Source organism: Doryrhamphus excisus, linkage group LG12 (genome assembly GCF_037039965.1).
Source record: "Doryrhamphus excisus strain RoL-2023G ecotype Guam linkage group LG12, RoL_Dexc_Guam_v1.1, whole genome shotgun sequence".
Lineage (NCBI taxonomy): Eukaryota > Metazoa > Chordata > Actinopteri > Syngnathiformes > Syngnathidae > Doryrhamphus > Doryrhamphus excisus.
Window position 1 is genome coordinate 15,070,924 of NC_136368.1, and position 13,581 is coordinate 15,084,504.

Sequence of the window (13,581 nt, forward strand, 5' to 3'; positions counted from 1 at the left end):
GGAAGGGAAAATTAATTCTTTTTTTTTTACTTTTATCCACAGTTCTGGCTGATAAAGGAATATGCAATTAATTATTGCTGAAATATTCTTGCACTTTGACTACTTAGTCCTCCTAATAACTTGATCGCCATCAACTGATACTCATTCCGCCATGTTTTGTTATAGCAAAATAAATGATGGGGCTGAATTTCATCCTATGGGCTTCCCGTGCATGTGTGGGTTTTCTCCGGGTACTCCGATCTCCTCCCACATTCCAAAAACATGCTAGGTTAATTGGCGACGCCAAATTGTCCATAGGTATGAATGTGAGTGTGAATGGTTGTTTGTCTGTATGTGCCCTGTGATTGGCTGGCGACCAGTCCAGCTGTGATAGGCTACAGCACCCCCCGCGACCCTTGTGAGGAAAAAGTGGTAGAAAATGAATGAATGAATAATATTATTGTAGCACGTATTTCAAGTATCAATTTGTACGCCACCGCAATCGGCTGTAATTCAATATGGCGTTCCTTGAAGTTGAACAGAGAAGCCATACGGCAAATACAACCACCTTTAACATCATTGTGTGCTTGACTTATCCCCAAGGACAGGAGGGAGCACCGGCTAAAAAAGATGATCAGCGGAGAGAAAAAATTGATAGCAGTGATTTAATAAACATCCTCCAAATGATCCCTGTGACCCGCAGGCGGCGCGGCACTCGCTCGTACTTGGGCTAGGTTAAAGAATCAAGTGAGATGATTCATTTGAGTGACTGGGGTAGTTGAGTTTGATGGATCATCCCTTAAAAGCATCATTGCTAATCTTCAGGCTCCTCTTTTTTAGGTTATTCACAGATCAGTGAGTTTTCCGGCTAATCCCGGACCCGACCGCCGCTCCCCCCGTCTGTGTACACGGTATTCATCACACGCTGACAGGTGGAGTCCTTCAGACGACAAATAACCTTCAGCGAGAGGAGGCGCGCAAGCGGTAGGTGTGCAGTTATTTTGGATACATGGCACAGTGGAGTGGGGAAAGCTGCACGAGGCGGAGATGTATGGCGTCCTTGTTGGGGCGCGCCGAGATGGACCCCCCTCTCAGTTTCCTAGCATAATCATTCTGAGCCTCAGCCATGCCTTCGACAACTCAATCAGACAGCCCTCTACCTGTAAAGTGGCTGGGCTGATTTGATTGCCATTTTTATTGGATCCCACACCCATAAATCAAACCAATGGGGACGGGCTCTACAGACGTGACCACTCGTCATTCGCCGGCAGCCTTGGAAACATTGTTTCGGAGGCCGCGTGGCTGTCATCAGAGGTAAATCAGGGCCAGGGAAGTTTCTTTCCCGCAACGGCAGAGCGGCGTGGTTAAATCATTTTGGAAATGGATGTCACTGCGACCAAGTGTTTTCACCTACCCCTTCAATAGAGTCCCATCAAGTGGTGACAATGTCAGCACTTTTACCCTCCCCGCAAAAAAAAAAAAAAAAAATCTGTCTCTTCTGGGTTGGCTTGGTGTTTCTGCTTTAGTTGATAAGAGTTTGACATTTCAAAGACTTCTTGTTAAGCACTACAATACGTATTAGCTAAGAGCATAATTGTCCAATCATCACTTTTTAAGAGTTTGGTCGATGATGTGGACTTGATTGCTGACTGGTCGCAACTTTAAGTAACTGAGGTAAAGTGGATTGCAATACAGAAGCACTGTTGATTCAATCTCAGCTGACTTGCTGTCTAAAGAAGAGGAAACATGACTTAGAGTCTAGGACAGGGGTCGGCAACCTTTACTATGAAAAGAGCCATTTTACCCAATGCCCACTGAAGAAAAATAGCCTGGAGCCGCAAAACATATAGTATGTTTAAAACAACATTGGAGGGAATTTGGGGGTATCAAAGTAGTTCAGATAAGAAAAGACGAGTTGGAGTACTCTTGCTAGTTTTGGAGATAAACTTACATAAATGTATGTGTAAACTACTGTAAACGTAAAAACAAGTTCCCATGCCGCTGTTTTTAAATTATCTCGAATTTATTTTTTAGATTTGTAGGTAAGTATTACTTGTTTTTCTTCATGTACTGAACTGGATAGCAGTCAGAACTCACTCAGGATGCATTCATGGTCTCAGACAAAGTTGGATTTTTTAAAACTCATTACAAAAGACGTGCATTTTCTCCACTCGGGTGTTAAAAATATTCAAGCATCGCAAAGGGAGCCACAATAAAGAGGCTGAAGAGCCACATGCGGCTCTGGAGCCGCAGGTTGCTGACCCCTGGTCTAGGAGCTCCTTAGCTAGGAGTCCACTGGGCCGACACCAGCTGATGCCAATTTGAGATTATGTGAAAACTACTAGGGCGGCACGGTGGTCTAGTGGTTAGCGCGCAGACCCTCACAGCTAGGAGACCAGGGTTCAATTCCACCCTTGGCCATCTCTATGTGGAGTTTGCATGTTCTCCCCGTGCATGTGTGGGTTTGTGTCATGTCCGGGTACTCCGGTTTCGCAGAGAAATAATAAACTGCAAATTTTCAAATTTCAAATTAATTGCACAATGGCCTAAATTTTTCAATTATCGTCCTACCTTTTATTCCTTTTATATGTATGCCTAAACTTTTTGGCAGGGTAAAAATTTATCATATATGACTTCCTCATTCCTATATTTTTTACATGTTTGCTGTCAATTTATTAATTATTTATAATTAGTTTTTAGTTTTGTGGCCAAAATAAAAATATATACATAAAGAAAAAATGCATGCTTTTTATTGGACATATGTTTTCAATATTTTAAATATCATGAAAAAAATTCCAATATTAATTGTAATATTTAACTGCTTTGCACAGACACTATAGAGAAGTGCATTGTATTGCCTTTTACACCAGTTTATCTATGTATGGGACACTGCTATGAACCCTGTGTGTGTGATTCAATGAACACGTTAAATAACGACAGTGTATTACATTGGGCATCAAGAAAATATTTTGTGTAGTCTTTTCCTACACGGAACTCTCTTCCCATCGCCTTTGAAACTTGAGAACTCCATTGTTCATCATCACTTTGTGCTGTCTCCCCGGCTTTTGATTCAGTGCAAAGTGAAGTCTATCATGTCCGCCAGCGCCAACATATTCTATTAAACACAGGTAGCTCATTTCCTCCCGCTGCATGGCTGAGCGGGACTGTGAATGAACATGATGTAAAATTAATTCGGAGCTCTGAAATTTTGATCACGCCTCGGCTATTTTGGGGTTCTCGCTGCTGGGGTTGTTCCTTACCTTGTTCATGAGGGTCGGGGGGGGGGGGTCTCTTGGGGATTAATGTAATTCAGCATAAATATCTGTTGATGGAAGATATTGAAATTTAAAAAACATCTCTGCACACACAACATTAAATACTTTTAGTATATCAGTAAAACTATGGAACGGCTTGAGCATTGAATTCAAACAATGCCCTAATATGAACCATTTTAAGAAACAAATACATAAATGGTATACAAGCTTATAGTGTTTACAAGGTACATGGAAGAAGTAGAATGCAAAGAAGCCGTGTTTAATATCATCTACACCAGAATTAAATGACTTATTATGTCATGAATACCCGTGTCTGGTATTGACTCCTGAAAAAAAAATGATTTAGGATTCACAATATTTATGATGATTTTGATATATTATATATTCCCTATTTACTCAAACACACTGTCAGTTTTTACTCCCATATTCATTCTTAATTTATTATCTATTTTTGCGTATTTGTTTTAAATAGGGGTGTCCATCCAGTCATAACAACATACAACATACATAACAGAGTTTATCTAGCTTACAGACATGCCCATATAAGGAAGTCCGCCCTCTGCGACATCACAAAGGGGCAGTTTTACCACGCCTTTTCAAACCGAGCGTTTTGAACCATCCCAGACTTCTTTCAGGGCTCACTTCCAAAAGTGCAAACCTCATTATCTGAAACTTTGGCATCGTTTAACACGAGAATAAAACATTGTAACTACATTTATAGGTCAGAAAAGTGGAAAAAGCATAATAGGTCCCCTTTAAGGAACTTTGTACAAATGTAGAATTACTACATCTTCTGCTTGGATTTCAACACCGTGGTAGCTGTTGAAGTTCAAATAAAAAAGCAGCTACATGTCCCGCAACTAACTGTAAATTGTCCATAGGTATGAATGTGAGTGTGAATGGTTGTTTGTCTATATGTGCCCTGTGATTGGCTGGCGACCAGTCCAGAGTGTACCCCGCCTCTCGCCCGAATACAGCTAGGTAAAAGCTACAGTAACCCCGACACTAATGAGGATAAGAGGCATAGAAAATGGATGGATGTCCCGCATACGAGTGACACTGAGAACACAGATTACAGGTTGGATTGCCAGGTTTATAGCGTGTCCAAAGCATTTAATGTGCAATTCCAATTCTGCCCATGTGGAACATAGTGTAGTGAACATAGTGAACATAGTGTAGTGTATAATTGGAACATAGTGTATTTTACCGTCTATTTTACTATGTTATTTCTTCCATTGAAAGTGCATTGGAAATGGGGTATGACAACTGTATGGAGATGGGGTAGGTTTGAATAAGCTGAGCTTCTTCCTACTTCTTTTCAGACATGTCGAATTGTGCAAGTGTCACGTGATGTTCTTTATCATAACACCGACAAGCATGTTGGAAATAAACTACACCATTAGCATTTCCATGTCCAAAGCAGTAAACAAGGCGGCCGTTAGGAGTGCGGATGATTTGAATCAACAAGGGTGAACAGATATGGATACTCTGCGCATTAGTGTTAATAGGAATAGATTATGGAGGGATTTGGCGGAGTGACCTTCAGTGCACTAATTGAAATAGTACTCCGAGTCAGCAGTAGAGTAATCAACTTAAACACAGAATCATAAATCATCGTGAGTAGCGCTGTCACATGGCGGCCATTAGCCTCGTGTTTTTCACCCACACACACACCCCCCCCACTCCTCCACTCTCCCGCGGCAACCTCGTGAAAATGTTTGCCACGCCGATCCGTAGGTTAATAGGAACAGAAATGGCATTTAGACTCTATTTGGATCAAAGGCACTGCGGGGTTGAAAGTTTGCTAATTTGCAGGTAATGTGAATTGATGTAGTGGAGGAGGGAGGCAAGGCGGGCACGGCGTGATAAAACCTACATCATAACGCTGCTTTGTGACAGGCTGAGACATAAGAGGTCCAGCGAGTGGCCAGATATGTTATCAAGAAGGGATTAATCTTACAGGGTCTGCGCGACCTTTGTGTTTTGTTATTAATTACAGCTGACAAAAGCGCAATAAATTGCGTTTCCTACGTGCTGCTTGCTCCCTCCCTCCTGTTGCTTGTTAGTAATGCAATAATGCAACTTTATTTACTCATCGCCACTTAAACGTCATCTCATGTATCGAAACGCCGTCTGTCACAACATATTTATCCAAAACAACCTCTAATTCTAACTTTAACTCTGTTGCTGCTTTTGTTGGAATTGGATGACTTTTGTTTGACGTAGCTCATATTGTTACTGTATAATTAAAAACACTTTAAATTAATTTTAATTTGTTTTTATACATGTATACATGTATTTATAATTATTTTAAACATATTTTTTAAAATTATATTTATTGAATTGATTTTTATTTGGACATATTTTTAATATTTACTTGCATTTAATATTTAACACTAGGGTTTTTAAATAAATGGTTCAGAATTATTTTAAACATATTTTTTAAAATGTTATTTATTGAATTGATTTTATTTGGACATACTTTTAATATTTAATTGTATTTAATATTTAACTCTAGGGTTTTTAAATAAATGGTTCAGAATTATTTTAAACATATTTTTAAAATTATATTTATTGAATTGATTTTTATTTGGACATACTTTTAATATTTACTTGCATTTAATATTTAACACTAGGGTTTTTAAATAAATGGTTCAGAATTATTTTAAACATATTTTTTAAAATGTTATTTATTGAATTGATTTTATTTGGACATACTTTTAATATTTAATTGTATTTAATATTTAACTCTAGGGTTTTTTAAATAAATGGTTCAGAATTATTTTAAACATATTTTTAAAATTATATTTATTGAATTGATTTTTATTTGGACATACTTTTAATATTTAATTGTATTTAATATTTAACTCTAGGGTTTTTAAATAAATGGTTCAGAATTATTTTAAACATATTTTTTTAAATTAGATTTATTGAATAGATTTTTATTTTGACATACTTTTAATATTTAATTGTATTTAATATTTAACTCTAGGGTTTTTAAATAAATGGTTCAGAATTATTTTAAACATATTTTTTAAAATTATATTTATTGAATTGATTTTTGTTTGGACATACTTTTAATATTTAATTGTATTTAATATTTAACGCTAGGGTTTTAAAATAAATGGTTCAGAATTATTTTAAACATATTTTTAAAAATTATATTTATTGAATTGATTTTTATTTGGACATACTTTTAATATTTAATTGTATTTAATATTTAACCGTAGGGTTTTTAAATAAATGGTTCAGAATTATTTTAAACATATATTTTTTTATTATATTTATTGAATAGATTTTTATTTGGACATACTTTTAATATTTAATTGTATTTAATATTTAATTCTAGGGTTTTTAAATAAATGGTTCAGAAGTACATTTCACTTCATATATTAAATATTGATCTGGCAATCTGGCACTATTTAGTGACGTTCCTTTCTCCATTATTTTCTGTCATGCCCCCAATGGTGGACAGAAATCACCCCCACAACTACCCGCCCCTCCACCCTGTTTGCTGTTATCTGTCAGACTAGACTCTTTTTTGAACTTTGACCTTTGCTTACTGCTTTTGTTTACAGGATTCACCCATACAAACCATAACTGACAAACCCCACAGAGATGGAAAGTTTTAGGAAGGCATTATCTGCTCAGGGTTCACTTGTAAGTCGCCATTGGACGGGCGTTATGGGATCTCACAGAGGCTTTCCGGACTATCTCTGCCAACATGGAGTCTATTGGTGACTCTGTGAGAGTCACCCACTGGACCTAACTCCTACAGCACAGTCGCTATCTTGGTTCCGGTAGAAGCTACACCGAAGGTGTCTGCCCACGTGAGTCTTTTTCAGGTCATTTTTTTCACAATACCAAAGTAGCCTAAATTATGAGTTTATTAGAAAACCACTCAAAATTATGGGTGCTGAAGTACACCATGCTGAAGTACTTTGTCTCTGTAGGGTAACCATACTAAATCCAATCTTTTGTCAAGCCACCATATTGGACTTTGACGCCACAATCCCACGACTGATTGGGTCCACTTCAAGATTAGTAATTAGAGTACAGCCTGCCATGCCCATTGCCTACATTCTGACCCCACGTGTTTTTTTCCTGTTACCTCGCTGCAGTTCGACAAAATCATTAATGTATCACAACCTCAAGGAGGTCTTCAGGAAAAGATTGGGCTTCATACCTCAGCTGTTGCGGGGCGCAGCTCTTGAGAAGCACATGGCGGACCCTAGTAAGATGCTTCCCATCCTGGACTGATGATATAAGAGGTTTTGGGCCCACGGTTCCCTGCTTGAATGTCCTGAAATAGTCTCACAGCACCAAGATTGTCAACCTAGCTTCAATCGCATGTGGTTTATCCTTTCTCAGCGGTTCTCGTGGCTCTTAGTTCATGTGGATACCAAAGATTTTGTGTACTTTGTGACAGGAACAAGATGTCTCACCAGCCAGCCCCTCCCCATTCCTTTGCGGCCTTAGTCCCAGGTTGCACTGGACTTTATTACTGGCCTCCCTGCTTCTAAAAGGGGCACACAATCATGGTCACTGTTGCTGACAGATTCTGCAAACTGGCCCATTTTGTCGCTTTGAAGAAGCTACCATTGACCTTGAAAACAGCCAAGTTGCTCATCATGCATATTTTCTGCACATTTTCAGTTCTCATAAAGTATGTAGAAGCCTTTTGTAAGACATGGTTGCCTCGGACAGTCTCTAGTCTGAAGACCACTCTTAATCTAATGCCCAAACAGAACGGGCCAATCAGGATCTGGAGTCAGCCATCCACTGTGTGTGCCAACAGCGTCCAACTGTGGCATGCAGCATGCATGGAGTACCACTCGGGATAGAGGGTGTGGCCCTCTGCCAAAAACCTCAAACCGACCACTGAATCACACAATTTGAAAGATCAGTTAGTATAATCCATAATGCTTATAAAGAACATAAAAAGCCTTTATTTCTAAAATCACAACTATTAAAATCTGTTAACCTGGTAAAACTTCAAACAGCTACAATTATGCATGAAGCAAGAAAAATAACTTCTCCATACAGATTTATGAACCTCAACTAAATAGTAATACACTGTTATATTTCATTTATACAACAATATACATATATAAGGCATTCAGATGATGCATTCAAAGACTGATATGTAGTATTCTATACTGCTTACTAGGTGTGAGAAACATTACCGTCATGTTCGGTGAGACACATAACACCAGACTTGACTGCCAAACCAACAGCCTTTTATTACAGGTTTGAATCATCTCACAACAGCAACAATAATCCCGAAAAAAAATCCCTACAAGCTATTGATTTGTTTGCTATATGATTTGTTATTTCATTGTTTTTCACAGTTTTAGGAGTGGTTTAAAACTGATAGTCCCTCTCTCCCTCCCTCCCTCCCTCCTTTTGTTCGTAATGCACTAACGCAACTTTATTTACTCATCATTACTTAAAACGTCATCTTGAGCGTCGACATGCCAAGTGGATTGTCACAACATCTATATCCATAACAACTGGCCTCCTCGCACTAAATAGCTTTTTAATTGCAGCTAAAGAGTTGGAATTAGATACTAAACACTGAACAGCGTCTTTCACACAACAATACACAGCCAATGCTGATAAGGTGGCCGATGGCGAGTGCTCATGCTGCATTAATCAAATAGCAGGTCTAATTAAAAGCGCTTTAAACAAAGCTTTTCTTCTAAATGTTGCCCAGGTATGGCAATAATTTTTGATCAGCCAAGCCTGCAAGACAAATAATTAGAACTGCCACAGCGGCCTGATGAGTGATGTCAGCATCTCCCAGTGACCTTCCCCTGCTAATTAATTTTCATTCCCCAGAAGAAAAAAAAAAAGGCCGCCGTTGTTGCACATTATTAATTGAGTTCATGAAAAGATGCACCTGATTAATTTTTGTTGATAATACTTGTCATTCTGCCGGCCGTCTGTAATCATTTTATGGGTTTTTGGTCTTTGTATGTTTTTCAAACTTGATGTAAGTCATCTTGGCAGTGGGGGATTAATTCATACCCAAAATGGAGCTGCTCGATATTAGTAGACAACAAGGCCTCTGTTTGTGTAACTGTATGGCTTCATTTACTTATTTAATCATATATATGTTATTACAGCGGGTACAGTATGTTGAAAGAAAATGAGCGTATGAACCAGTAATTTACTTCTATTACAACACATGTTTACTATAATAATAAATACAGTTTTTGTGCTTTATAATAGTATTTGAACTAAGATGATGTGTATATTAAAAACAATCAAAAACACAGCAAAACTCAACACTCAATTTAGAACAATATAGGGCAATTAGGGCAATGATCATCGATGCAGAGCTGGGTTCAACGTAATTCTCAACCGATTTCAAACTTCCACAATATATTTTGCTTAATCAGAGACAGAAGCCTGTACATTTTTACATTAATTTGATACAAAGAACACATATAGCTTGGGTTTCTACAATATTAATTCAAGCATAATGTTTCAGATCATCAAACAAATTTAATATTAGCCAATGACAACACAACTGAAGACAAAAAGCCATTTTCAAATGAAACATTTTATTATTAAAGGAGGGGGGAAAAAATCTAAAAATACATGGTCCTGTGTGCAAAAGTGATTGCCTCCTAAACCTAATAACTGGTTAGTAGCAGGAAGTGCAATCAGGCATTTGTGATCATTTGCACAAAGTCCCTTACAGTGTTGTGGAGGTGTTTTGGCCTATTGGAATTTATGGTTAAATTCAGCACAGCAATTCTTCTAGGTCCTAAATCAGCAGAACAGCCCCAGACCATCCCACTACCACCACCATATTTTACTGTTGGTATGATGTTCTTTTTGGGAAATGCACGTGAGGCCTGCAGATCTGTTTTTTGATTTTGTTGTGGGGTCTTTTGTGACCTCATGAGTCATTGCTAAGCTGTTGGGATTTTTGGGGGTTGATCGGCCACTCCTGGGAATCTTCACCACTGTTCCATGTTTTCGCCATTTGTAGATAATGGCTCTCATTGTGGTTCACTAGAGTCCTAAAAAGCTTTGGAAATGGCTTTATGACCTTTTCCAGACTGATAGATCGCAATAAACCATAACTATATTTTAACGGGGTGCAACCACTTTTTCCACCCAGGGAAATGTAGATTTTTATTTTATTTTTTAAAAATATTTCACTTAAAACAAAATTGTTGTGCTGTCATTGACTAATATTTACATTTGTTTGATGATCTGAAACATTAAGTGACAAATATGTACACTGCACATTGCAAATAAAGCTGATCAATAAAGTTCTATTTAATGTAATCTATTTGAGGAAAGGCTTGTTTGTAAAAAAAAAAACAAGTATCTAGCACCCAGTTTAGGATACTTGACATAGCTCGAAAGCTGTATACAGTCTTTCATTTGCCATGTCCTGCATAATTATTTTCAATACATTTTAAACATAAACCGACTATGCAGTTTCTGTTAACACTGTGTTGTTGATGAAAAGCCCTCAGCACTACAATAGCCTGTTGTTGTACGATAAGCTAGAAAAATGCAGAGAGAGGTATCAGGCAATCCATTTAGAATTAATAATAACACAGAAAGCATTCTTCTTAATGAAAACGTATAATTTGCCCGAGGAAGCTGAGGGGTAATCTGAACAATGCAAGACTGCAAGCTTTAATGGCCGCTCTCGCGACGATGCCACATTGTTCTTGACAGTTAGAAAATGATGTTGGGAAACTATTAAAAACATCTGTAATTACACAGGGCAAATTGTTGATTTTTTTTTTCCCCCCCTTCTCCTTGTGGTGGTATATGATACGCTCAGCACAATGAGGAGATGAATTAGGACTAATAAATAGGTCTCATGATTCCGTCTTTAATTGGAGGATCATTATATCTCTTCCATAGAGATGCCCACAGCTAAACCCCTTTCCTTTAAAAAAAAAAAACAGGACACACACAAAAACGTCTTTAATGAATACTCCTGTGACTTAGCGCCGTGTCTCGCAAAACGGGAGGCACATAATGTGTTTTTTTTATCTTTCACATAGTTTCCTGTAATTGTTGGATTGAGGTGCAAGATCAATGCTGGTTTCCCCCTTTCGAAATAATTAAAACAGAGGTTGATTTTAGGTTACGCTGTGTATAATGTGACAGAATATTTGATCAATGCCATTATTCAATGGGCTTAAAGCAACAATAAGTAATAGTCTGACCTTAAAATAACAGCTTATTGTAGTCACATCAGTTATTTTGCTCATTGAACTACTTAGTATTGGTGGAAAGTTGCAGGACACCTACTTTCTTTTTTGTGTTTTTTAATTTTAACTTTTAATAATGGTAAAATGACGTAAAAAAAATTATATGCTAATATTTTGCAATGTGTTGAAAGACTGCACCTGTGCCACTGGATGGCGATGAAAAGGTGAAGACTGCTGTGAGACCACCATCCTCATGGTGCCAGGAACGGTGGTCTCTGTTATACAATAAGATCATAATGAATTCATTTAAGGTAATAATAGCAGACACACAATAAAAGCTGGAGAAAGCAAAGCAGAGGAAGTACCTTCGTGGCTGATGGTCATTAGCTCTCTCTCGCTCTTCGGTGTCTCCCTTCAAGTGGTCGGCGGCCTAGGAACACTTAAAGCGAAAGCTAACAGGTCATAAGTGAAGATGTGAGTGACTTAGGCGAATGTGAACTATAAGTCTTATTGTTTTTCTTGCTGCAATGTCAGCGAGGTTTAAGGTTTGACCTCCATGCTAATGGAGGAGTCCCCCCCACCCCTCCCCTTCTTCTTTATCTACTACTGACCAACGTGATCACCGCGGCACGGCTTGGAAACTAAAAAGTGCTGAAATGGTCTAAATGATGAGCATAAGGATCTTCAGGAGGTTTTGCATATCACACATCCTCTATGGCTTTAAGAGAAGAGTGAAAAAAAAGGTGAAAGAGGTCAGCTCAATATGCATATAATTTGGCGTTACATTCCAAGTTTGGGTTTTAAGCTGGCTGATGAAAGGCAGCTATGAATAAATGTAATCTTTTTCTCCTCGCATTTTGGGTCGTTTGCGGAAAGGGCCAGGCCGAAAAGTCTTTGTTCAGCACGTCGGACGGCTGTTAGGGTTTTCTTAATGCCGTTCGGTGCGAATCATTGTCCTCCTGACACTCCCTCAATGTTTAAGCAATGTCAAGCAGTTCACATGGAGCTTTGCAAGCACAAAACAAAACTAGATCGGGTTTCCGAAGGGCATAGACCAAGTCAAAGTGGAGCATCTACTGGGCATTCTTATGACAGCGTGGCTAAAAATATGATAATAATGGTAATGGTTTTATTTCATTTGAACATGCATCAGATTACAATTGAATGCATCACATAATCAGTTCACAGTTCCACATGTCCAAAAGGAGTAGGAAGAAGCAAAGCTTATTAAATCCTACCCCTCCATCTGGTATTTTTACAATCAGTAACTGTTACATTTGTTCACTTCCTGCTTTCCATAATATAGTTTAAGTTTTTTTTTTAAGTATTTGACCTGATGCTGGATATTAGACGGTTTAAAAGTGGTTTTAGTAAGGCATACTGGAAACAGACAGTTTTGTTTGTAGCCTATTATAATCAGTAACTGTTAGATTTGTTCACTTCCTGCTTTCCATAATACAGTTTAAGGTTTTTTTTTGTTTTTATTTTTTTTAATAATGCACCTGTACTGAAGTACAAGGTGATATGACCATCCAATGACATAATGGGTACCATAGTAAGTGTCAATATAGTGATATATATAGCACATCATGACTGGTTCAAGACTCTTCATCCTTGTATTTAGCAAACATCAACTGCTTGTATTGTTTCTTGAATTGGCTCATCGTTGTGCATTGTTTGAGTTCATTACTCAATCCATTCCATAGTTTGATTCCACATACTGAAATGCTATGGCTTTTTAACGTAGTCCTAGCATAGAAGTGTTTCAAATGTAGTTCTTCTCTGGGATCATATTTCTCCTCTCTTGTAGAGAAGTATTGGATGACATTTTTAGGTAGTTGGTTGTTTTTAGCCTTATGCATTATTTTAGCTGTTTGAAGATTAACTATATCAGCAAGTTTAAGTATTTGTGATTTAAGAAATAAGGAGTTATTTTAGAAAAAAATAGTGCATGACTAGTTGCAACCAGCAGGTTGATTAAGTCTCAACTCTGGATTCCACTGAAAATTTTGTGCTGCATTTTCCACCCAATTTTTCAGTTTCTAAGCTAACTTTTGAGTTTCCATTATTTTTTTCTTGTTCTTTAGACAGTCAATTGGTAAACAGTGTTTTTAGTTACCTGCTAAAAAACGGGA